The sequence below is a fragment of the Lycorma delicatula genome, chromosome 12, assembly GCF_047948215.1.
Source record: "Lycorma delicatula isolate Av1 chromosome 12, ASM4794821v1, whole genome shotgun sequence".
Classification (NCBI taxonomy): Eukaryota; Metazoa; Arthropoda; class Insecta; order Hemiptera; family Fulgoridae; genus Lycorma; species Lycorma delicatula.
Genome location: NC_134466.1, coordinates 22,146,416 through 22,172,237, shown reverse-complemented (window position 1 = coordinate 22,172,237; position 25,822 = coordinate 22,146,416). Strand labels below are relative to the sequence as shown.

Here is a 25,822-nt window from a genome sequence, read left to right as displayed (position 1 = left end):
TCTCTCGGTATATATATATATATATATATATATATATATATATATATATATATATATATATATTTGTGTGTGTGTGTGTGTGTGGGGGGGTAAATATATATAATAAGCAAATATAATATAAATAATATATATATATATATATACACACAGAGTGATTTTTTAGTCTTGTTACCCAATTTTAAATGCAATTTAACAAAAGGAAAAAAATATATTTGTTACTTACAAAAGAGATTTAATAAAAAGTTATTACTTACATAATTGTAAAAGAATGTCCTCAAAATGCCCACCCCTTGCGGTTATACACGCACGGACTCTTTTCAGCAGATTAGCAGAAACCTTTTTAAGAGTTATATTGGAAATATTCGCGATTAAGTCTGTAATATTGACTTTAACTTCATCAATAGTGTGAGGATTGTTTTTGAAGGCCTCGGACTTAATATAGCCCACAAAAAGCAGTCAGGAGATGTGAGGTTTGGGAACCTTGGAGGCCATAAGCCCTTGCTTATTATTCGATCATCGAAGAACTCTTACAGAAAATCCACGGTTTCTCGAGACGTGCGGCATGTAGCGCCTTCTTGCTGAAATCGGCAATACCGTTCTTGAGGTTCCAGGAGGGACACAAATTGGCGCACAATATTCTTGTATATTTCACCGTTTACTGTCTGTTCCAAGAATACGGGTCCGACTATACGACGACGAGATATCGCACACCACACACCGATTTTTTTATGGATGCAAAGATTTGTCTTGTAAAGCGTTAGGATTTTCAACCGCCCAAATTCGACAGTTTTAACTGTTCGCATAACCGTCGAGATGGATCCAAGCTTCATCGCTAAAGAAGAACACCGTGTTTAAAAATTAGATTCCGTTATCGTTTACGAGTGACCTAAACCGACGGCAATATTGCAATCGCTTGTTTAAATCTGGAGGCTGAAGCTCTTGGACTAATCGTACGCGATACGGATGAGATTTCAATTTTGTAGCGACTTTCTGAACACTCGAAATGACAAACCGTCTCGCGTGAAAAGTTTTCGTAAACTTTTCCGTGGAGAATCGAGCGATCTTGTTTTCACATTCTCTAAAACGTCATCTGTCAAGCGAGTCGGTCGACCGGTACGTTTTCTGTCGCAAACACTAACTGTCCCTCGAAATCGATTTGCTAGCCTACAAATTGACATTTTTCTGGCGGAGGAACACCGACAAATTTAATTTGGAATGATTCTTTTACACTCGCGTACGATTTCGTAGCAAAATATTCTTCAAGAATGAAATCTCCTTGTTCTACGGTAAAAGACATTCTGTTCGTAACACGACCGGAAACGGTACAAAAATTTACACAGCTCAAGGAGAATCGACTCACACAGCCGTATCTACACCGGTTGAGTAGCGCTACCAACTTCGTGTCACAAAAGAAAAATTTCCCTTCTTTAGAAAATAATTACCAGACATTAATAATTGGGTAACAGGACTAAAAAATCAGCCTATATATATATATATATATATATATATATATATATATATATATATATATATATATATATATATATATATATAGTAACGTTTTTCTATTAAACAGCTGTTATTTCAAAAACGATTTATGGTTTTATAAACGAAAAAGTAAAAAAAAATTAATTCATTTGAAAATTCCACCACGGAGCAGCTCATTAAGCATCGTGCTATAATATCACTGAACAAAATGACTCTTATTAAATACAAGACGCTCTCATATAAATTACTGATTACTCAATAAGGTAATTATTTTGATAAATTTATACTTATAACCCTTTAAGAAGTTAAATTCAATACGATAATAATCAAGTCAGATCAAACTAGCGGTTCCAGAGTTTCCGGTATAATCGCGCGTGCACAAACGCCACAATGTGATTAATGTATGCAGAGTACTTTTTTTTTTTAGTTTCAATAAAAACTATTGTTTTTGAAAAGGAAATCGTACAGTACTCGGATTTCCGATGTTTCCGCAACCATTTAACTAAAAATAAACAGGAATAAAAAAATAAGTAAAATTTATTACAGAGTCAAAGTTTGCGATAATAAGTTAACCACATCCAAGTAAGAAATCGATAATATAAAACCTATCATTACGTAAAAACATTTATCTTTAATAACAAAAATAATAAATCAAGGTATCAATTAAGAATAAAATGTGAACAGAATCGTTTAAAAAAACAAAATCGAGATTTTAAAAAGTCATTAAAACATACAAACTGTTTTTTTTTTTTTTTAATTATTTTATTTTAACATTTGAAATCGACGCCAAAGTGAGTAATTTACATGAAATCAACATAACAACTAACCAATATTTCTCTCAAAACCGACATCAAAAAATATATCATATAAAAATTCATTTTCGGTAGATTACATCGGTGAACGGATGCACGATTCCAAAATGAAAAATCCGGTACGATGAAAGGATTGCAGAGAAAAATGATTTAAAATGTACTTCAATTATTTTTTTCCTGGGCGCACAACGAATTATCGTTATCAACGGCCGGACACGATATTCATATAGTACGTCAATAAATATTATAAATGAACAATTAATTTAAAAACCTAAAACCTCACAGTGAAATAAAACCACAATGCAAATATTACATCAATAACCTAAATTAAAACGATAAAATTACAATCTATTATAGGTCAAACGGTATAAATAGGTGAAACACGCTACAGAAAACTGAAATATTTGAATATGAACGGACGGTCCTGAGAAATCGTAAAAGATTAGATTGCATCGTTATCCAACGATAACATGATACCAAAGAAAGCAGGGGCAGATAAATGTGAAGAATACAGAACAATTAGTTTAACTAGTCACGCATCAAAAATCTTAACTAGAATTTTATACAGAAGAAGTGTTAGGAGAAGACCGATTTGGTTTCAGGAAAAGTATAGGGACAAGGGAAGCAATTTTAGGCCTCAGATTAATAGTAGAAGGAAGATTAAAGAAAAACAAACCGACATACTTGGCGTTTATAGACCTAGAAAAGGCTTTCGATAACGTAGACTGGAATAAAATGTTCAGCATTTAAAAAAGATTAGGGTTCAAATACAGAGATAGAAGAACAATTGCTAACATGTACAGGAACCAAACAGCAACAATAACAATTGAAGAACATAAGAAAGAAGCCCTAATAAGAAAGGGAGTCCGACAAGGATGTTCCCTATCTCCGTTACTTTTTAATCTTTATATGGAACTAGCAGTTAATGATGTTAAAGAACAATTTAGATTCGGAGTAACAGAACAAGGTGAAAAGATAAAGATGCTACGATTTGCCGATGACATAGTAATTCTAGCCGACAGTAAAAAGGATTTAGAAGAAACAATGAACGGCATAGATGAAGTCCTACGCAAAAACTATCGCATGAAAATAAACAAGAACAAAACAAAAGTAATGAAATGTAGTAGAAATAACAAAGATGGACCACTGAATGTGAAAATAGGAGGAGAAAAGATTATGGAGGTAGAAGAATTTTGTTATTTGGGAAGTAAAATTACTAAAGATGGACGAAACAGGAGCGATATAAAATGCCGAATAGCACAAGCTAAACGAGCCTTCAGTAAGAAATATAATTTGTTTACATCAAAAATGAATTTAAATGTCAGGAAAAGATTTTTGAAAGTGTATGTTTGGAGCGTCGCTTTATATGGAAGTGAAACTTGGACGATCGGAGTATCTGAGAAGAAAAGATTAGAAGCTTTTGAAATGCGGTGCTATAGGAGAATGTTAAAAATCAGATGGGTGGATAAAGCGACAAATGAAGAGGTATTGCGGCAAATAGATGAAGAAAGTAGCATTTGGAAAAATATAGTTAAAAGAAGAGACAGACTTATAAGGCCACACATAATAAGGCATCATGGAATAGTCGCTTTAATATTGGAAGGATAGGTAGAAGGGAAAAATTGTGTAGGCAGGCCACGTTTGGAGTATGTAAAACAAATTGTTGGGGATGTAGGATGTAGAGGGTATACTGAAATGAAACGGCTAGCACTAGATAGGGAATCTTGGAGAGCTGCATAAAACCTGTCAAATGACTGAAGACAAAAAAAAAAAAAAAGAATAAGAAGAAAGTTCACATAAAAAATGGACAAGTAACCCAAATATAATTAGATATTACGTTCAAAAGTAACGGAAATTTCATTGTCATTGAATAAATAATATTTTTTCCACAACGATTTATCTCTTAAATTACAAAACGACCTTCATGGATTTTAAATTTTATCGGTATATAAATTTCTGATATGTTCATTAAGAATATGTAAGAAGGAAATGGATGTTTTGAAAGTAGAAAAACTGTTATCATATAAAAAGAGCGATACACGATAAACTCATAAAACAGCATAAAACATTTACACATTGACAATTATACATTTAAATAATAACCGTTCAGATATTTAAATATTACCAGTAATTAGTGAAGTAATTAAAGATTGAATAACAAATTAAGAAAGAAACGTTATAAATAAATTAACTAAATTACAAAATAAATAAAACAAAAAAAATAATAAATAGTTAAAATATTTTTAACGAGGTAATAATATATACAAATTATAAAATAGATTTAAAATGACAATATTTAAGACGAGAAAAAAATCTAGTTATACAAACTTGTACGATTAAATATAGTGGAACTACAACAAAAATTTCCAACTAGTTTTTTTTTTTTTAAATAAACAGCGGTGACCTACCTGGTCATTCACCGCAATAAAACTTGAAGAAGTTAAAAAAAAAATAGTAATAAACATAGTTGAAAATAAAAAAATTAAAACACAACGGAAAGAAAAAAATTATTTAACAAAACTGATATTATCCGAATAATTCATAAGAGGCCATCTAGATAATTACGGTAAAATTTCATTAAAAAATTAAAATAAAAGGAAGGAGAAAAGAAGTAGTTATAGCTAAAAAAAAATATTTTCACCGTTTCAAAATTTCCATCTATTTTTAATGAATTTTCAGCAAAATAATTAGATTTCTCATATTTTTAAAAGTAAATAATTATCTACAAAAAAAAAATTTATAATAAATTTTAGATAAATAATTATCTACAAGAAGCCGGACTGTTCATTATTTATTTTGATTCTTTTTTAAAAAAGTATCAACTCATTCTAATATAAAATTTTACAAAGAAAACTAATTAAGAAATAAATAAGACATAGAAATAAGTAAAAAATCAAGAAAAAAATATAAATAACACTAAAAAAATAATTTTAATATATTGTAACAAGAAAAACAGTAAAAAGTTGATAATTTCGATACCATCACTATTTCACAATAAGAAACGCGCTGATTTTTCAGACTACAACGCACTACATATATTAGATTAACCAGTAGACCTTACACATAAGCATCAGAATTAAATTCGCTCAACAACGTGACTCCCTGCATAACCGCGTATGAAAAATGCATCACTACATACGAAAACGTTAGATAAAAAACACACCAGGTTTATTCTGATCCTCAAAATAGAAAACGGTACCTGAATACGCCGAACAATAAATTGATAGCATATACCGCAGATAAAGAAACGTCAAAGTTCCAACTTGCTGCATCATGAAGATGCCACGCTTCTAACATGACCCGCTAAAATTCTATCGACTTTAAATTAATCGTAACTGAAGAACGAATTGAATAATCTATAAAACATTCTACCACGCACAATTTCAGATATATTACTACAGCGTAATTAAATTTAGATGAAATCGAACGAGTAGTTTTGGAAATTTTTAAGCCACAAATTTGAAAATATTTTGCAACGATTGAGCGTAACTCAAGAACGACTCAAACAAACAATTTTCATCAAATTTTTACGTAAAAAAATTCAGATAAACTATTACAGCAAATTTAGATTTTAATGAAATTAATCAAATAGTTTTGGAGATATTCCACCAATAAAATTTTCATATCTTCAGTTTAACGTAACTGAAGAATGACGACCGATTATCAACAAATTTTCAGACGCACAACTTCAAGTATACGAGGTGTATGAGAAAAGTAATGAGATTGGCAACGCTGCGTCTACTGGTCTGTGTAGACCGGTTAGTTCATCCCTTCCACATGGTCAGTACGAATTTCAACTCCGTTCAGCCAACACATTATTTTTAACAGCGCCATCAGTGAAGTTGTATTTTTGTTGTGTTACTAAAAATGGAGCATCGGAATTTAGAGCGACGTTATGCGGTCAAGTTTTGTGTTAAACTTGGGGAGTGTGGGTCACACTCCGCGAGTGTGACCTTTGAAAAGTTGAAACAGGCCTATGGGGAACATTGCATATCAAAACCACAAGTTTACCGCCGGCACAAATCATTTTTGGAAGGCCGAGAACACGTTGAAGATCAACCTCGCTCAGGGAGACACTCGACTTCAAAATCTGATGAAAACGTTGAGCGTGTGAGGGTTCTTGTGAGATCAGACCGACGTTTAACGATAAGGATGATGAGTGAACGGTTAAATTTAAACGGTTTCACCGTACATCAAATTTTGACAGACGATTTGGACATGCGAAAGGTTTGTGCGAAATCGGTGCCGAAAAACCTCACAACGGAACAGAATGAAGGATAATCGAAGAAACGCGTGCGTTGATCTTCTTGAGAGGATTGACTACCATCAAGAATTCTTCAATCGTGTGATCACAGGTGATGAATCCTTGATATTTGAGTACGATCCTGAAACAAAGCGGCAAAGCGAAGAGCGGCACACTCCGTCATCTCCTCGACCGAAATAAATGTCGAATGAGCTAATCGAAGATTAAAACCGTGTCGATTTGCTTTTTTGACAGAAGGGGTATCGTCAACCAAATGTTTTACAAAGGTGTCCTTGAAAGGCTCAGGAAAAGCTTGATTCCCGTGAGACCAGACATTGCAGTCAAGTGGATCCTTTATCATGACAATGCCCGGTATCACACGGCCATTTCAATCACGAAATTTTTTATCTCAAAACGCATTCCTACGGTTTCTGAAACCTTCCCCCCACAATTGACCTGATTTGAGTCCTTGTGACTTTTTCCGTTTCCCGAAATTGAAACGTGTATTAAAAGGACGTCATTTTGGAACTCTGGAAAACATTCAAAAGACTGTGACCGACAGTTAAAAGCCCTACCACTTAAAGCCAGCGCCGCTACCAGGAGTAAGAACTACGACTCCGCCGGTGTGTAGCTGCCCAAGGGAACTACTTTGAAAGGGATAATATTGTTGTTTGAAAAAAATAAAATCTTTGTTAAGTAAAAAGTCAGTCTCATTACTTTTCTGACACACCCGTAGAACATATTTAAATTTCAATAGATTAATCAAGTACATGTGAGATTTTCGAGACACAAATTTTTATATATAAAATATATATATATATATATATATATATATATATATGCGTATGTGTGTGTGTGCGCGCGCACACGCGCAAGGACACCCCAATTTAAGTGAATGGTATTTTCGTACTGCTCATACCACATAACGTAAAGAAAATCCATTTTCACCCTTCATTACCACCATTACCGACCGAAAGTAATACTGTTTTTCTTTTTTTCAAGTCGGAAAAATACTTATTTTTCCTTTATTAAACAACAGTAGGAAACAAAAATTTACACGTAGTAGGTGCAATTATTTCTTAACTTACAATAATGGAATAAAAATCTGGTCGTAATTTTAACTCTGTACACACTTCCTTCTGGAATCAAATTAAATAAATCTGGATTCTTAATATAAATACCGGCCGAATTATAGAGCTTTTTAAAAATTTTGCCACAAGTTTTCCTTTTCTCAGCCCGTAACCTCTTTAGACATATTCCAAAAAAATAAATACAATTATTTTTTTTTATGACCAATTCTTTGAATAAAAAACCATATTGTATTTATTACCGGATAGAAAAGCAATTTCTAGAGAGAAAATCAACTTTGATTGAGGGAGAAAAGTCCATTCAATCGCCGAGTTGTCGTTGAAAGCACTGATTCACGTCTTTCATGGTCCATAAAGACTCAAAAAACTTAAGATTACATAATTTGTTTTAGATTTCGTCACGCGGGATTAAAACGAAAATAAAACTATGGATGTGTTTTCGAAAGTAACATAATATTTTTCCTTTTTTAGGAAGATTTCATAAGAAAACTGGATACCATGATTCGGATTCAAGAAAATTTCGACATATTTTCGGGTTTCACATCCCCAGACCCCAAAACCACCGCCAGCTCAAAAGTTTATACATACATTTATATATATATATATATTACACTTTCTTGTGGGAACGGTAACTGCTGTAATTTTGCACCAATCACTTTAAAATTGTTCCTTAAAAATAACTCGTTCCAAAATCTCGGTCGAGTTCATTAACGGCAAAAATCGAACCACGGGAATGGATATGGGGGGGAGGGTTTAGTAAAAACAAAATATCACTATAACTTTCTTATTAAGTAAAGTATCGAATTCGTTTAAAGTTCCTACTATTCTACGGATACGGGCCTAAAATCTATGTAAGTAAAGGTTTTTGATATCACCAACTATTGGCCCAGGGGGTGGAAAAATGGGGTTTTGAAAACAAAAAAAAATCATACCTCCTTTAATAGACACAGTATCGAATTGGTTTAAAGTCGTCGTTAGTCCCCTAAGCATTACCGAAAACTTTTGTATGAAACAATTTTTTTAGTGCCCTACCTTTACGGCAAGGGATGTCCAAAATGTTGCTGGAATTGTAGGAAGAAGGGGCGGCTTGTCGTATGCAAAACATGTGAAACTATTTTTCACATGTAACCATTGTCGTATTGAGTAAATTTGAAGTTTTTCTTAACTTTAAGCTGGAAATCTTTTTTATCCCCTACTTAGCACCGGTGAAATCTACCTCCGTTTTCCATCGTGCCGAAAGAGATTTTTTTTTAAATCCGTTAATGTTATTTCTTTCCAGAGATAATATAATTCTCCAGTCGAATTTCCAGAATTGGAGCATCAAATGTTACAAAAACATAAAATAATAAAGCGTGATCATTAAATTTAGATAATAATAAAAGTTTGAAATAAATAAATTAATAATAAATAAATATTAATTACATAATAAACTCACGTAATTATTTTATCTGTTGAAACAAAGTCACGTTTCAGTTGATTGACAGTTGTAAATTTGTTTTATAATTATTCCACGAATCCTGAAAAAAAAAAAAATATTAAACAACGAAAAATAACAGTTATTTTTTAAACAATATATACGTAAATAGTATTCCTATATCAATTGTCTAATTTTACTGTTCCGTTTCTTTGTTCTCTTCTGTTCTGCCTATACAGTAGGAATATTAGATTTAAAACATGAATACAGGACAAAAATTTCCTTGTCGATCAGACCAGGTGGATAAGGTCCCAAACAAAACACGCCTCAATTAACAGACTAAAAGTCGACAGACTAACCAAAAAAAATTTGGAAGATATCCGGATGGATCTAGAAAAATGGTCCATTATATTGTCTATGTAAACGTGTCGTAATTCGGTTTTCCGGTTGTAACTAGTTAAACATTAAATTTATCGAAACATATTTCAAACAAAAGTTGTAGAACGGAAAGTTTTACATAAAAACCTTCTATCATAGCATTATAATTGAACGTAGGAATGATCTATTAGTTGCAACACAAACAACAAAAAAATTCGTTTTTATCTTATTAGATTTTTTGAAAATTTAAAAAAAGAATGAAATCGAAGGTTAAGGTTAATTAAAGTATATACTTCTGGAAAATTTTAGCAAGTTTAACATAAAAGTCCGTTTTGGTTAACTTTTTACAAACATTTATTTATATTACTATTTTCATTATCAGGTGCGGGTTGACGCATTTAAAAAAAAATAAAAACTCGCAAAACTCAGTAAAAAATTAAAATTTTATGTAAAACTGTTATTACCAACTAAAATTAAATATTTTTGCCTAACTGTTGCTATTATTTAATTTTTTTTTTTTTTTGTCTTCAGTCATTTGACTGGTTTGATGCAGCGCTCCAAGATTCCCTATCTAGTGTTAGTCGTTTCATTTCAGTATACCCTCTACATCCTACATCCCTAACAATTTGTTTTACATATTCCAAACGTGGCCTGCCTACACAATTTTTCCCTTCTACCTGTCCTTCCAATATTAAAGCGACTATTCCAGGATGCCTTAGTATGTGGGCTATAAGTGTGTCTCTTCTTTTAACTATATTTTTCCAAATGCTTCTTTCTTCATCTATTTGCCGCAATACCTCTTCATTTGTCACTTTATCCACCCAATTTAATATTTAATTTCGTAAAATTTTAATCAGTTACGATTGGTTTTTCTGATTTATTGAAAGGTCCCAAAATACGTCTTTTTGAAATATAATGATTTTAAAATTACCAATATTTAAAAAACGAAAATATATTTTTTTCGAAAGATTTTTTTTTAGTTACGTTTTTATTTAACCCCCCCCCCCCCATACGGAGATAAACCCGCAACTAAGCATTAACATAGATTTGGGGTGTTCCATCGCCTCAAACTACCTCGGCAGTTACCTTGAGCTCGGCTGACGCCTTTCCCAAGACACCATCCAGGCACCCGGGACTCGGTCTTTGAATGCCATGACTCTACAAAACTTATTACATTCATAAATAAGAATACGAGGTGTGTGAGAAAAATAATGAGATTGGTAACACTGCGATCGATCTGGCAACGCTGTGTCTACTGTCTGTGCTAGACCGGTTTGTTCATTCCTTCCACACGCTCAGTACGAGTTTTAACTCCGTTCAGCCAACATATTATTTTTGACAGCGCCATCAGTGAAGTTGTGTTACGAAAATGGAGCATCGGAATTTAGTAAATTGGTGCTATCAAGTTATGTGTTACATTTCGGGAATCCGCGAGTGTGACCTTTGAAAAGTTGAAACAGGCCTACGGGGAACATTGCTTGTCAACGGCACAAGTTTTCCGCCCGCACAAATCATTTTTGGAGGCCGAGAACACGTTGAAGATCAAACTCGCTCAGGGAGACCTTCGACTTCAAAATCTGACAAAAACGTTGAGCGTGTGACGGATCTTGTGAGATCAAACAGTCGATTAACGATAAGGATGATGAGTGAACGGTTAAATTTAAACGTTTTCGCCGTACATCAAATTTTGACAGACGATTTGGACATGCGAAAGGGTTGTGCGAAATCAGTGCCGAAAAACCTCACAACGAAACAGAAGGACGATCGAAAAGTGTGCGTTGATCTTCTTCAGAGGATTGACAACGACCAAGCATTCATCAATCGTGGGATTACAGGTGATGAATCATAGATATTTGAGTATAATCCTGAAACAAAGCGGCAAAGCGAAGAGTGGCACACTCCGTCATCTCTTCGACCATCTCTTCGACAAAATGTCGAATGAACAAATCGAAGATCAAAACCGTGACGATTTGCTTTTTTGACAGTAGAAGTATCGTGCATAAAGAATTTATTCCTCCAGGACAAACTGTAGACCAAGTGTTTTACAAAGGTGTCCTTAAAAGGCTCAGGAAGAGTGATTAGCGTGAGACCAGACATTGCAGTCAAGTGGTTGCTTCATCGTGACAAAGCCCCGTGTCACACATCCATTTCCATATGGGAATTTTTGACCTCAAAACGCATTCCTACGGTTCCTCAACCCCTTTATTCACCTGATTTGAATCCTTGTGAATTTTTACTTATCCCGAAATTGAAACGTGTCTTAAAAGAACGTCATTTTGGAACTGTAGAGAACATTCAAAAGACTGTGACCGACCGGTTAAAAGCCCTACCAGTTGAAGCCTTCCAGCGCTGCTACCAGGAGTGGGAATAACGACTCCACCGGTGTATAGCTTCCCAAGGGAACTACTTTGACGGGGATAATATTGTTGTTTGAAAAAATAAAAACTTTGGTAAGTAAAAAGTCAGTCTCATTACTTTTCTCATACACCTCGTATATGCGTAAAATTTATTAAAAGAAATTGTGGGGAATTTAACTTAATTTAATTTAATGAAATGACTTATTCTGGACTTATTTCTTTACAATTCATTCGTTTGTATAAAAGAGACAGTTAAAAATAATAATAAACATAGTTAATAAAACAATAATAGTTCATTTTATTCTCCGATGATCTATTTTTATAAGAAACGGAATAAAAAATTTGAAGTAGTCACAGGTGGTCAACTGAAAATCCGAATGCATTTAGTCAAACTTCCGATTTTCGATAAATGTTGCATTAATTCGGGACAAATTAATTGGACCGTTTATTTTTCAAAATCTCCTTTCTGGAATTCTGAACAAAGATTTTTTACAAAATTAATTGCCAGTTCTGCTAGAATATGCACCTGTTGAGAAAAAAAAGGTAGCAAATGTTGTTTCACCATGACGGTGCACGACTTCATTATTTACAAGACGTTAGATAGCAGTTAAACTTGTCCGGGTAGTATGTTTCGGTCTAAGTGGGCCAATTAATTGTCCTCCTAGGTCCGTTGATTCCTTGGACTATTACCTTTGAAGGTCATTTAAAGAAACATGTTTACGCAAAAAAACTTAATTCGAAAGAAGAATTATGGAAAAGAATTTTAAACGCGTTTGAAGAACGACTGAAAAGATTCCTTAGATGTTATACGTCTCCCAAATTTATTACATAAACTATCAAACCATTAAGATCATTTTGAAAAGTATGTGCAAGGTATGAAAATTAAATTTTAAAAAGTAAAACAAAATTAATACAATAATTTTATTTTGTTTAAGTCATTTCATTTATTTTTTGTTTTGCTTCTTCTTCAGTAAAAAGTGATTTTTTAAATGTTTATTTGATTTTTATTAGACTAATTAGAATAATTTTTTTTAGAATTAAATTCTCTACAAGTGTTGTTAATAAATTTTACCCATTTAACAAGAAGTTATTGTACCGAAAACATAAAAAAAAGGTTTTCAGACAACAGATTTTTCATTTTTTTATCGGATATTATGAAAAATACAGTTCTAAAACCTATTTTATTGAATTTATCATGTAAAAAACCATTAATTTCCTAAAAACTCTCCTCTCAATTAACTTTCTCGAGAAAGTTAATTGAGAGGAGAGTTAGAATACTATAAAAAACAATAATCTTCCTGCTGATATCGTTGTGCTCTGTGTACAAGTTTCATCTTTTTACGATGATCTGACCATATTCTGGGAACCCATCTTCTGTATTTTACTATATTTGAGGTTTTCGGTGATATTATTACGAACTGGTAACAACAATTTTAATTTTTAAGCTATAATGTCAACTGTAATCAGTCTGTTTGCGTGAGAAAGTCCGTGTGAATTTCAAGCAGTGAAGTTGAAACTTCAATTGGACGTCTACAACGGTGGTTCATCAGTTACTGAAGAAGTTTGACCGTCTTTAAATTTTTCTACGCGCATTGTTTGGTTGTAGAAGAGTAAATTTTAACCGGTTTCTCACCTTCGGAAAGCAGAAAAATCCGATCTTTGTGCGCTGTTTAACTAAATCGCAAACTTCAAAAAGACTCGCCATCGTGAAATAAGATTTTGAGGTTATAAACAAAACAATTTTACTCAAAAAGCTGATCAAAAGTAATTACAAGGTTACCAACCTACACTTCTGAAAGTATCATAATCCTCATACCGACTGTTTTACCTCCAAAACTATTTGTCTTTAATTTTAAGGATGTTCAAAGAGTGATGCAACCTGATGGTAGAAAGTTTCCTTCTTTTTTAATTGAGAAAAAATGGGTTACACAATACAGCGAAAATATTAATTCTCCAATGAACAGTCTGGGCCAATAATTCCCAGACCCAGTATGCCTATAGAGAAAACTATATCCTACGTTACGGATGCACCAAACAAATCCTCTATCAAGCGGTTGTACGAGAAGTTACAAGAAAATAGAATGCGGCACATGCAGCCAAAAGCGATCGACCGAAAGTGCCAACACCAAAAAAATTGATCGGCGTGCAAGCTGCATATTTTGTCAGTCCCAAAAAGTCTTTTTCTTTTTCCTGTTTAGCCTCCGGTAACTACCGTTTAGATAATTCTTCAGAGGATGAATGAGGATGATATGTACGAGTGTAAATGAAGTGTAGTCTTCTACATTCTTAGTTCGACTATTCCTGAGATGTGTGGTTAATTAAAACCCGACCGCCAAAGAACACCGGTATCCACGATCTAGTATTCAAATCCGTTAATAACTGGTTTACTAGGACTTGAACGCTATAACTCTCGACTTCCAAATCAGTCAGTCCCAAAAAGTCTTTTTCTTTTTCCTGTTTAGCCTCCGGTAACTACCGTTTAGATAATTCTTCAGAGGATGAATGAGGATGATATGTACGAGTGTAAATGAAGTGTAGTCTTCTACATTCTTAGTTCGACTATTCCTGAGATGTGTGGTTAATTAAAACCCGACCGCCAAAGAACACCGGTATCCACGATCTAGTATTCAAATCCGTTAATAACTGGTTTACTAGGACTTGAACGCTATAACTCTCGACTTCCAAATCAGCTGATTTGGGAAGACGCGTTAACCACTAGACCAACCAAAACTTTTTGGGTTAGTCCCAAAAAGTCTATGCGACGCCTATCTACCGGTCTGGCCTCTCTGTTGGTAATGCTCACACGGCATCGCGCAAGTGTTTAAAGATACATCTGTACAGAATTCCTGTTGTTCACGAATTGTTACCTAACAGAGACTGGAATACGTGTAACTTTCCCTCGGAGATTCATGTCATCTGTAACGCCAAACGGGGAAGAACTCGATGACTGATTTCGGTCTAACGAGGCAAGGTTTCACTTTGATAAATACATGAACGTAAAAAATTCACGCATTTGGTGTACGAAAAACTCACATCAGCTGCACGAGTCTTCTTTGCACGGATAAAAGTGGGTTTTTGGTATGCGATTCGCCTACGTGACGTAGGCGAATCTTCATTAAATTCTTTCACGGCACAGTGAACAACTAGCGCCACATACACATAGTGTAACAATTTGTAAACGCTACACCTTCAGATCGGATAGAGTACACGTGGTTTCAGCAGGACATTGCTAACACTATGACTTTCTTGGATCAGTATTTTCATGGATAAACGATTTCGAAGGGGGTTGTGGCTCCCTCTGTCTCCTGATTTACCCCCTCCATACTTTTTCTTATGGGATACCTTAAGGATACCGCTTATAAAACTCATCCTCACACCGTTCCCGAATCGCAGAACGAAACTGAATGTGTCGCTGCAATTACTTAACACGTTTTAAATTGTAACATACCCATTTTCCCATAAGTTTGCGTCATCTTTTGAACACCTCACAATAACCTTCGTATTTAAATTGATATTTTAATTCTTTTTCTACTACTGCTCACTTTCACTTAAGACAGTCGCGATAATACAAGATTGAATTTATTTAATTATTTATAACTTTTTAAAAGATGTTTAATCCGGATATGCGCCTAACTTACCAAAGAGAGTGCTCATTTTTTTATGTACTAATCAATACAACTGCTTATTTTATACCTTCGAATAGTTTTCACATTAACATTAATAATTTCAACCATTTCAAAAACAGACAAAGAACTGAAAAATATAAAGTTTTTTTTTATATATAAGTGTATTTTAATCTTTTAACACTTTAAATGATTGATGACCCTAGGGGTGCAAACCCGTTTTGAGTTATTTTTAATTAGATAAATGACAGATTTAGCAACATCACAGGTAAATACTTAATAAAAACAAAATATAAGGTTAACAATTTTTTTTATAACTGATAGGTTTGATATTGGTGGGAGGGAGAGAGAGAAAGTAGGAGGCAGTGAAGAGAGGGTTAGCCTTTATTTTCTAACTCGTCACCAATGTTGCACGTAAAATAATCACACATAATATTCTATGCAAGCTGTACTGAATAAATCACACGATATAGTCAATACGCCAAAACAAAGTAACAGTGCGTTAACATCCGTTGTATCTAGGGTACACAGCAAATGTGTAAATCTGTTGTTAATGCGTACACCGTTCGATATAATACATAGTTCCTACAACGGTAATAATATTAGTAACACAGAATGTTTTTAGGACAGTTAGTAGTAGTAGCAGAGAGAGATAGTGACAGAGAAAGAGAAAACGAGTGAGAAAGAGAAACAAGATCTAAGAATAGTCATCGCTCTGGCTCCAAATTTGGCAGTGGACAGAATTGGTTTGCCCTTTATTCCAGTAAAGTACTTTAACCTTAAATTACATATTAATTTTATTTATTATTTAAATTTGTTTACAAAATAATTATTTTTTAATTTTTATTTTATACTCATTTTTAAATACTGTATCATACCACTTAGCAATTTTTTAATTAAAAAAATATATAAAAAATTAGTTTGCGCTTTATTTTGCATATATATATAAACATTTTTTTTTTCTTTTAATTCGTTGATATTTAAGAATTACCTTCCATTTTTTTAATTATGCAAATTCTTTTACATTTGCGAAGTTATGGAATTAAAAAAGAAAAACCAGGGCAACTCTTCCTTGTTGTATTTAACCCTAATATGGTTTAGAGGAACTAACACAAATTTTTGTTCGACTTTTATAATAATTTAACAGCAAAATGCTCTATATACAACTCAACGAAACAAATTTGTTAAAAACGTACAAAACTGTGCCTTTAACTTTTTGCTTTGCACATTTGTACTTAGAAAACCTTAACAAAAGTCTAAAAATGAAAATAAGACGGGATACCCAAAATTACAATAATTTCGTTTATTACAGTACAAACTAAACTCCTCCCTGTTTTCTTTCGGATACCTAATTTTATTTATTATCCAAAAGAGAACGTTCAATAAAAATTAAAAAATATATATATAAATATATATGTGTACAGAGTGTCCCACAAAATCAAAAGGTATACGCTTTTGATTTAGTATGACTCCCCCACCATTTCAATTGAAACTACAGACCTTTAAAGGAAGGTTCTAAAAATATTCTTTGAAAATTTTAACCATCTAGGATTTAAAGAAACCAAAGGCGGCTTTCAAATAAACCAATTTTTTATTCATTACAAATTAGTTGATAATTTTTTTTTTTGTTTTCAGTCATTTGTCTAGTTTAATGCACGTCTCCAAGATTACTTATCTAGTTCCACTCGTTTACTTTCGGTATACTCCCTATACCCTACATCCCTAACATCTTTTCTTATATATTCCAAACGTTTATGCCCGCACAAACTTCCCAATATATAATTATGCCTGCAATATTTTTCCCATCTGGCTGTCCCTAAAAGTTTTTTTTTTAAATGGTAAAATAAGCATGGACAATGTCTGGGCCTAATATAAAGTATATTGTTTGCAAAATTTTGAGAAAATTGAACCCCAAAACCCCCCGCCACCCGTGGATATAATGACACCAATATACTGCCTCATATACACGAGTTTCCGTACAAAATTTCATGAAAATCAGTTTATCCAATTAAAATTTATTATTACCCAACGGGTTGGTCTAGTGGAGAACGCGTCTTCCCAAATCGGCTGATTTGGAAGTCGAAGTTACATTTATACGGATTTGAATACTCGATCGTAGATACCGGTGTTCTTTGGTGGTTGGGTTTCAATTAACCACACATCTCAGGAACGGTCGAACTGAGACTGTACAAGACTACACTTCACTTACACTCATACCACCCTCTGAAATAATACCTGAACGATAATTCATGGAGACTAAACAGGGAAAAAGAGACAAAAGTTATTTAATTTCAAACACGCCAACGTACGTACATGCTTAAGTACGAATATTACCCCTACATTGTTTGTTTTTTGGGGCGCCTGATCGTGGAACGTCGAGAAATGAAAAAACCCATACCCCATTTTTTGTCTGATTATCATACCTTCCTTCTTACGGCAATGGTAAACAGTTTTGATGCCAAGGAAGAATAAATGACGTTTTAAGATATTGCATAATGTAAAATTTTGATTAGGTGAAAAATTATACCCGATCATAGTCATAAATGATTTTTGATTGACTGGTTAGATGCAGCTCTCCAAGATTCCCTACCTAGTGCCCATTTTCATTTCATTTCATTTCGGTATATCCCCACATCCCACATCCCTAACAATTTGTTTTATATATTCCAGAAAACTGCCTGTACAATTTTTCCGATCTATCTGTCCCTCCAACATGAAAGCGACTATTCCAGGATGCCTTAAGATGTGGCCTTATAAGCCTGTCTCTTCTTTTAGCTATATTTTTCCAAATTCTTATTTCTTCACCAATTTGCGAAACACCTCTTCATTTGTCGCTTTATCCACCCGTCTGATTTTTAACATTCTCCTATAGTACCGCATCTCAAAAGCTTCTAATCTTTTTTTCTCAGGTACCCCGATCGTCCAAGTTTCACTTCCATATAAAGCTACGCTCCAAACAAATACTTTCAAAAATCTTTTCCTTACGTTTAAATTAATTTTTGATCTAAATAAATTATATTTCTAACTGAAGGCTCGTTTCACCTGTATTATTCGGCATTTTATATCGCTCTTGCTTCGTTCATCTTTAGTAATTCTACTTCTCAAATAACAAAATTCTTCTACCTCCGTAATCTTTTCGCTTCCTATTTTTATATTCAGTGGTCCATCTACATTATTTCTACTTTCTTTTTTCCTGTTTAGCCTCCGGTAACTACCGTTTAGATAATTCTTCAGAGGATGAATGAGGATGATATGTATGAGTGTAAATGAAGTGTAGTCTTGTACATTCTCAGTTCGACCATTCCTGAGAGGTGTGGTTAATTGAAACCCAACCGCCAAAGAACACCGGTATCCACGATCTAGTATTCAAATCCGTGTAAAAATAACTGGCTTTACTAGGACTTGAACGCTGTAACTCTCGACTTCCAAATCAGCTGATTTGGAAAGATGCGTTCACCACTAGACCAACCCGGTGGGTTAGGTGTGACATCTTTCTTTTTCCTGTTTAGCCTCCGGTAACTACCGTTTAGATAATACTTCAGAGGATGAATGAGGATGATATGTATGAGTGTGAATGAAGTGTAGTCAGTCTTGTACATTCTCAGTTCGACCATACCTGAGATGTGTGGTTAATTGAAACCCAACCACCAAAGAACACCGGTATCCACGATCTAGTATTCAAATCCGTGTAAAAATAACTGGCTTTACTAGGACTTGAACGCTGTAACTCTCGACTTCCAGATCAGCTGATTTGGAAAGACGCGTTAACCACTAGACCAACCCGGTGGGTTACATTATTTCTACTACATTTCATAACTTTCGTTTTGTTCTTGTTTATTTTTTAATGCATTAATTCTTGTGTAGGTCTTCATCCATGCCATTGATTGTTTCTTCTAAATTGTGTTTACTCTCTGCTAGAAATACTATATCATCAGCAAATCGTATCATTTTTATCTTTTCACCTTGGACTGTTTCTCTGGATCTAAACTGTTCTTTAACATCATTAACTGCTAGTTCTATCCAAACATTAAGAGTAACGGTAATAGTGAACATCCTTGTCGGACTCCCTTTTTTATTAGGGCTTATCTTCTTCAATTATTACTGCATCTAGTAACAATGATTAAAAATAGATGAAGTATTAAACAGCAGTTCAAACTGATTAATCATAACCACGACTAAATATGTAATTGTTTTATTTCTTTTTACGAGCTACTTTGTAACCAATAAAACATGTAGTTTATCTGAAATTGATGTTTTAATTAAAAACCCGCCATTTTGTTTCTATAAATCTATAAATCCTAGAAAGTTGAAATTTTCAAAGAATCTTTTAGAACCTTCGTGTAAAGGTATGTAAAGTTTCAAGGGGGAATGGGCAAGTGATACTAAATGAAAGGCGTATAGCTCTTCTTGGGACACATTTTATATATATATATATATATATATATTTAATTATTTATAAATAAAAAATCATTTAATCAAGAATATTGCTTTTAGATCTTCATTACAGATAACTCGATAATAAAGCGTTTTCGGACATATGTGTTGCACAGGCTTTCAGGGAAATAATTTGAGAATCAGTTCCCAAATTATTTCCCTTTCCTCTTGAAAGGGAAATATCTAAATAACAAAAAATCGTACGAAAATCGTTTCAATTTTACTCTTTAATTCTAATCCCTTGAAATATTTGACTAAAATTCAACCACAACGTATAAATCACTAACAAAAGTCTACGTAAATTAGGGAAATAAATTCCTATATGAAATGTCAAAAACGTTTATTTTAGTAGATAGAATTTCATTTAATTAAAATTTCATCGATTAAAAAATGTGGCTAAAAAACACCCAATTTTTTTATAAAGTGGATCCTGAACGAGTAGACATCCAAAAATATATTTTCTGTTGAAAAAAAGACCCGTTGTTTTTCTTTTACGGGGGAAAAACGCTTTGACGTTATTATCGCCCGGAATAAAATTTTATAGAATAGGTCTAGAAAAAAATTACAACTAATATCACAGCTAAAATTTCTCTTAAATAAAATTTAAAACTAATATCACAGCCGTAAAATATGAATTAAAAATAATCGTAAAAATACAATTTTTTTTTTTTGAGGCCACATTCGACCACTTTAGTCCTCCGTATTTCACTTCCTTTTGAATTTCTGTATTAGTCTGGCCTTTTGATTTTCCCAGTATTTCTTCATTGTATCGAATCGTTGCTTCCTGACCACGTCTGTGACCTCCACTTTGTTATGTCTTTTTAATTTTTTAACGTTGAATCTATTGTTTTCAATTGCATAGTTAATCTTCAATTTATCATAGGCGTCCTCAATCCTCAAACCAATTTCTTGAAGATCTCTTTGGATTTCTCAAACGTATTTTCCACCGGGTTTTTTTGTTAATATTCCTTGTGACCGGTTGTTTTAGGATTCGGTTCTCGAATATTCTTAAAACGTGAAAAAAATTGGGGAAATCCTTCGTTTTTTCATTGTACTGAGTGAGAATCGGTTCGACTTTTTTGTAGACTATTTCATTTGTGGCAATTCCCCAGACTCCGTCCTTTTGGTAACTTTTATTTAAAAAAGTTCTGATAATTCACCTTTCTTCTTTAAGTAATTGTCCGTTTTACTATCACTCTTAATCTGAAAGATAGTCTCACAAGCATAAATCGCCACTGGAAGAACTACTGTTATAATGGTGAATTTTGGATTTTGTCGAGACATTTTTTATTGTATGTTTGCCAAGTTAGATTTTGCGCTCTTTTAATTTTAGTTATTCTGTTTTGCCATTTGTTCTTCAATCTGCAGTGAATGATATCACCTAAGTATTTAAATTGTTCAACCATTTTTATTTCTTTATTTGCTTATACAGAGGGAATCCATGGCCATTATTTCTGTCTTTTCATAAGAAATTTTCAGGCCGCTCCTTTATTAGGGATCGGGTGGATGGCCCTTTTCAGGAGGCGTGGGATGTCAAGGTGTCTCACGGCCGATGAGTGAAAGAGGACTTCAGGGGAATTTTTAGGGGGTTAAAATGAAAAGACCAGAGTCCCGAGTGGAGTATCCTCTAGGGATCCCTCCACTTAGAGGCAAGGCATAAAGGAAAACCAGAGTCCCGGGTGGACGTCCCGTGTACGGGGACTTCAATCCGACCGGATGGTATCCGGTGCTGGGAACGGCATACCCGGGTCCAGCATGGTCACTCGAGAGGTTAGAGGCAAAGACACCCATGGGATTGAGTCGTGCTTCGCCGGTCTAGCTTCGGTCCCAAGGGGAAGAGGATGGAAGAAGAAAAAAAAGGCCAATCCTTTGGGAAATTTTTTCTAGACTGATGATTTGCTTTTTAACCTCTTCCATAGTTACTGCTAGTAAGGTCAAATCATCATCAAATCCTAATATATTAATTAGTTTTTATTGAATTTTTACCTGTTCCTATCATTGTTTTAACGGGATTTTTCTTTTGCCAAATTTTAATTATGTAGTCCAGTGTAATATTGAATAGCAGTGGGTAGGGAAACTCCAGAACCTTGTCTCAATCCGGTCTTTATCGGGAAAGGTTCAGACATCTCCCCTCTAAATTTAACCTTGGACTGTGTGTTTGTTGATGTTTATTCTATTATTTTCACCAATTTTGGGTGAAGCCCGTAATTTCGTAAGACTCTAGAAAAGTTGGTCTATGAATACAATCATATGCCTTTTTAAAGTCAATGAAATTTATAGAAAATTGCTATAAATAAAATATTTATAATATTTATTTAAATAAAATAGAAATTAATAAAGTTCAAGAGGATAATGGAAATACTAAAAAACTTAACAAAAAAATTAAAACTTACAACTTATAAAATGAAAAATGATTATTTAAAATATAAGTTCAAACTTCAAGTTTTATTATAACAAGTTATATTATCGATGGTGTAATCCCGAACAAACAATAAGACAGACAAAAAATAAAATAAAATAAAATTAGCGTAAATTTGAATAAACAAAGTAATTGACGTACTTCTATTTTAGAAAGATAAAGAAACCACCTATTAGTACTGGTATAACAGAAAACTGTAATACCCAATTAAAAAAAAAAAAAATTAATGTTTTACGCGTAGTAAATCAATATTTAAACGATTTAATTGACAGAAAGAAAAAACGTTTAAACTCAAATCAACAGTATTTTTATTTTTTTATCTACGTTTCACAAAATGCACCGATTTCGTTTTATTTTTTTTTTTTTGGACGAAGTTCCATATTAAATTACTTCCGAGTAACATCGTTGGATGTTATTTTTTTAAACAAAAAATAAATCATCACGTAAACAACGATCAACATAAAAAAAAAAAAAAACACGAAAATATGATATTTTACAAAAGAATTACTATCAAAATTTTACGGAATATACAGGGGGTAATTCAAAGAAACGGGAAATTTTGAAACTTGTGTTGGTAGCCGTGGGCGATTGGTACCACTTGATAAGTGGCGCCAGCCTCTCTAAACTAACCTGCCATTTAGTTGTAATGGATCCTTGGAGTGGTGCGCAACGTGCATTTGCTATCAAAGCATTTTACAAAAACAATGACAGTGTGGAGGGAGCGCGTAGAGAATTTCGCCGCCGTTTTAATCTGGGACGACACGACCATGTTCCATCACCACGTGCACTTAAAACATGGATATCTAATTTTGAGGAAACCGGTTCGGCGATGAAAAAGAAACCTCCAGGCCGTGAGCGAACCGTCAGTACACAAACCACAGAATGTTGAAGTTTTACAAGATGCTGTCACACGAAGTTTACATCGGTCAATCCCTCGTCTCTCAGCATCTTTACAATGGCATAGTTCAAGCGTTCGAAGAACGTTAGCGAAGAACTTGCAATACCATCCGTACAAGTTGCAGATCGTCCAGGAACTGAAATCGAACGATGCAGTTGTGCGAGCACAATTCTGTAATGTAATGCTTCACAAGATAAACGATAACGAAGAGTTTGTTCACGAACTGTGGATGTCAGACGAAGCGCATTTCCACCTCAGCGGATTTGTTAACGAGCAAAATTTCAGATACCAAGGACAAGAAAATCCTACGCAGCTAAACCAGCATCCGTTGCACAGTCAGAAAGTGACCGTGTTGTGTGCTATATCATCTTACGGCGTTATAGGCCCTTTTTGTTTGAGGATGACAACGGTCTCGCGATTACAGTGACGTCGGTTCGTTACGTAGCCGTGCTTGAAACCTTTGTTGCGGAACAACAAAAGAGATTTCCACCGATTCTTAACACAGCCTGGTTTCAACAAGACGGAGCAAAATCACATACCGCACGAATATCGACGGCAGCTGTACGCCGATTGTTTGGACAACGTGTCGTTTCACGAAACGGTGACATTAGATGGCCTCCCAGATCGCCTGATCTCTCAGCTTGCGATTAATTTTTGTGGGGTCACCTTAAAAGAAAAGTGTTCTGCAGTAGACCTGCTACGACAGAAGAACTGAAGGCAAAGATCCGAGAAGCAATTGCGGAAATTCCGGTTGAGATGTTACGTCAAACCGTGAACAATTTAACGAAGAGACTTCGTGAGTGTTTACGAAGAAGAGGAGGTCATCTTTAAAAAATAAACTAAAATGTATGTATCCTAAAATGGCAGCATTTGTACAATTACATGAAATAAAGTTAATTTTCTAAAAAAAATTTGTCATTAACATTATTTAATTTTTTAAATTTCCCGTTTCTTTGAATCAGCCTGTACCTTCCTGGCATTGGTTATTTAGTCATACATAATAGAAAAATAATTACAAATGAAAATAAATCAAAAACGTTTTTTAAAAATTAAAAAAAAATCAAAATTTTTAAGCACTGGTCGGCTCCCTCACCCACAATATGGCCCCGAATTTTTTTAATTTTTTTTTGGTTCCTTGCACTAATATTACGCCTATAAAAAAAACAAAAAATTCGGTTAAAAAATATGCAATAAATAAAAACACTTTTTCGATTTTTGTGGAAAGGGGAAATTTGGGTTAATTTTTTTTGTACGGAGCTTAATTGTAAAATGGGATTATATGTGTTAAATTTTAAGAAAGTTGACCCCAAAAAGCTATATACCTCACCACCTGAAAATATTGACTTCAAAATTTTACCATTAAATTGCCCCATACATACGACTTTCTGAACAAAATTTCATCAAAATCTATTATGCAGTGAAAATTTATTAGCTTCAAACACGCCAACACACCAATATAAACTCGAAATAAGGTCAAGTTCAAGGTAAAATCCAAGGTCACCATATGAGATCTCCCCGTCCAATCTGAGTAACTTTTGTTTAATCATTTTTTTTTTTTGTATTGTGCATAGTTTACGAGAAAATCGCCTGGAGTGATTAAAATGAAACACCCAATATATTATAAACAGTAGTAATAAATTATTAAAGGCCGGTCCAGCAGGTCTTGTGTTTTATTATAACATGCTAAGAAACATATACTTTCTGACTTGTAAATTACTTTTTTGTAATACATGTTTTATTCCCTCCATCGTGTAACAGGCTATACCTTAATTACATTTGCCTTACCTCGGTTATTTTTATAATGAAAAATTAATTTTGTCTCGTGTAAGAAATTATACATCGGAATTCAAACTACTGTCGCGTGATTGCGGCTCGATCAGAATATTGAGAGACTGAAAACTGAAAATATTTATATAATTACAATTTATTAGTTTAAGAACGGAAATAAAATAAGACAAATCAGTAATAACAATTACAATAAGAATAATAAACGACAATAATGACAACAGGAAATAATAATAATAATAATCACAACAACATCAATAACAATAAAAGATACCTAGTGATTACATACAAAACAGAATTTAATGTAATCGCCAGGATTTTTATTCATAGGTAGTTAAATATTGAAAACCAAAATTCAGTCCTATTGACAAACGAATTAGCAAAATTGCTAATCTTAACACTTTTAACTACTATTGTTAACAACAATAGTACAATACATAAGCCAAGTATAAAGTTCTTTTACTGCAAATACCTTTACTGTTCACAAATAAAATTACCCAAATAAAATAAAACCCAAATAAATTAAATTTATTATTATTTTTAATTATTACAAAATAATAAATAGAAAGTAAAACGAAAACGAAAGTAATGAAATGTAGTAGAAATAACAAAGATGGACCACTAAATGTGAAAATAGGAGGAGAAAAGATTATGGAGGTAGAAGAATTTTGTTATTTGAGAAGTAGAATTACAAAAAGATGTACGAAGCAAGAGCGATATAAAATGCCGAATAGCAAAGGCGAAACGAGCCTTCAATCAGAAATATAATTTGTTTACATCAAAAATTAATTTAAACGTCAGAAAAGATTTTTGAAAGTACATGTTTGGAGCGTTGCTTTATATGGAAGTGAAATTTGGACGATCGGAGTATCTGAGAAGAAAA

The 25,822-nt window shown here is 33.5% G+C and overlaps 1 protein-coding gene across 3 annotated transcripts in view; it reads right to left on the bottom strand.

The window, feature by feature from the left end:
- The window catches only part of LOC142333004 (uncharacterized), a 356,865-nt gene that overhangs the window by 262,323 nt on the left and 68,720 nt on the right, over nucleotides 1–25,822 (bottom strand). For all 3 annotated transcript variants that reach the window (XM_075379771.1, XM_075379768.1, XM_075379770.1), the window contains exon 2: nucleotides 9,067–9,148. The gene's annotated coding sequence lies outside the window, so the exon portion shown is untranslated. The remainder of the gene's footprint in view (nucleotides 1–9,066; nucleotides 9,149–25,822) is intronic.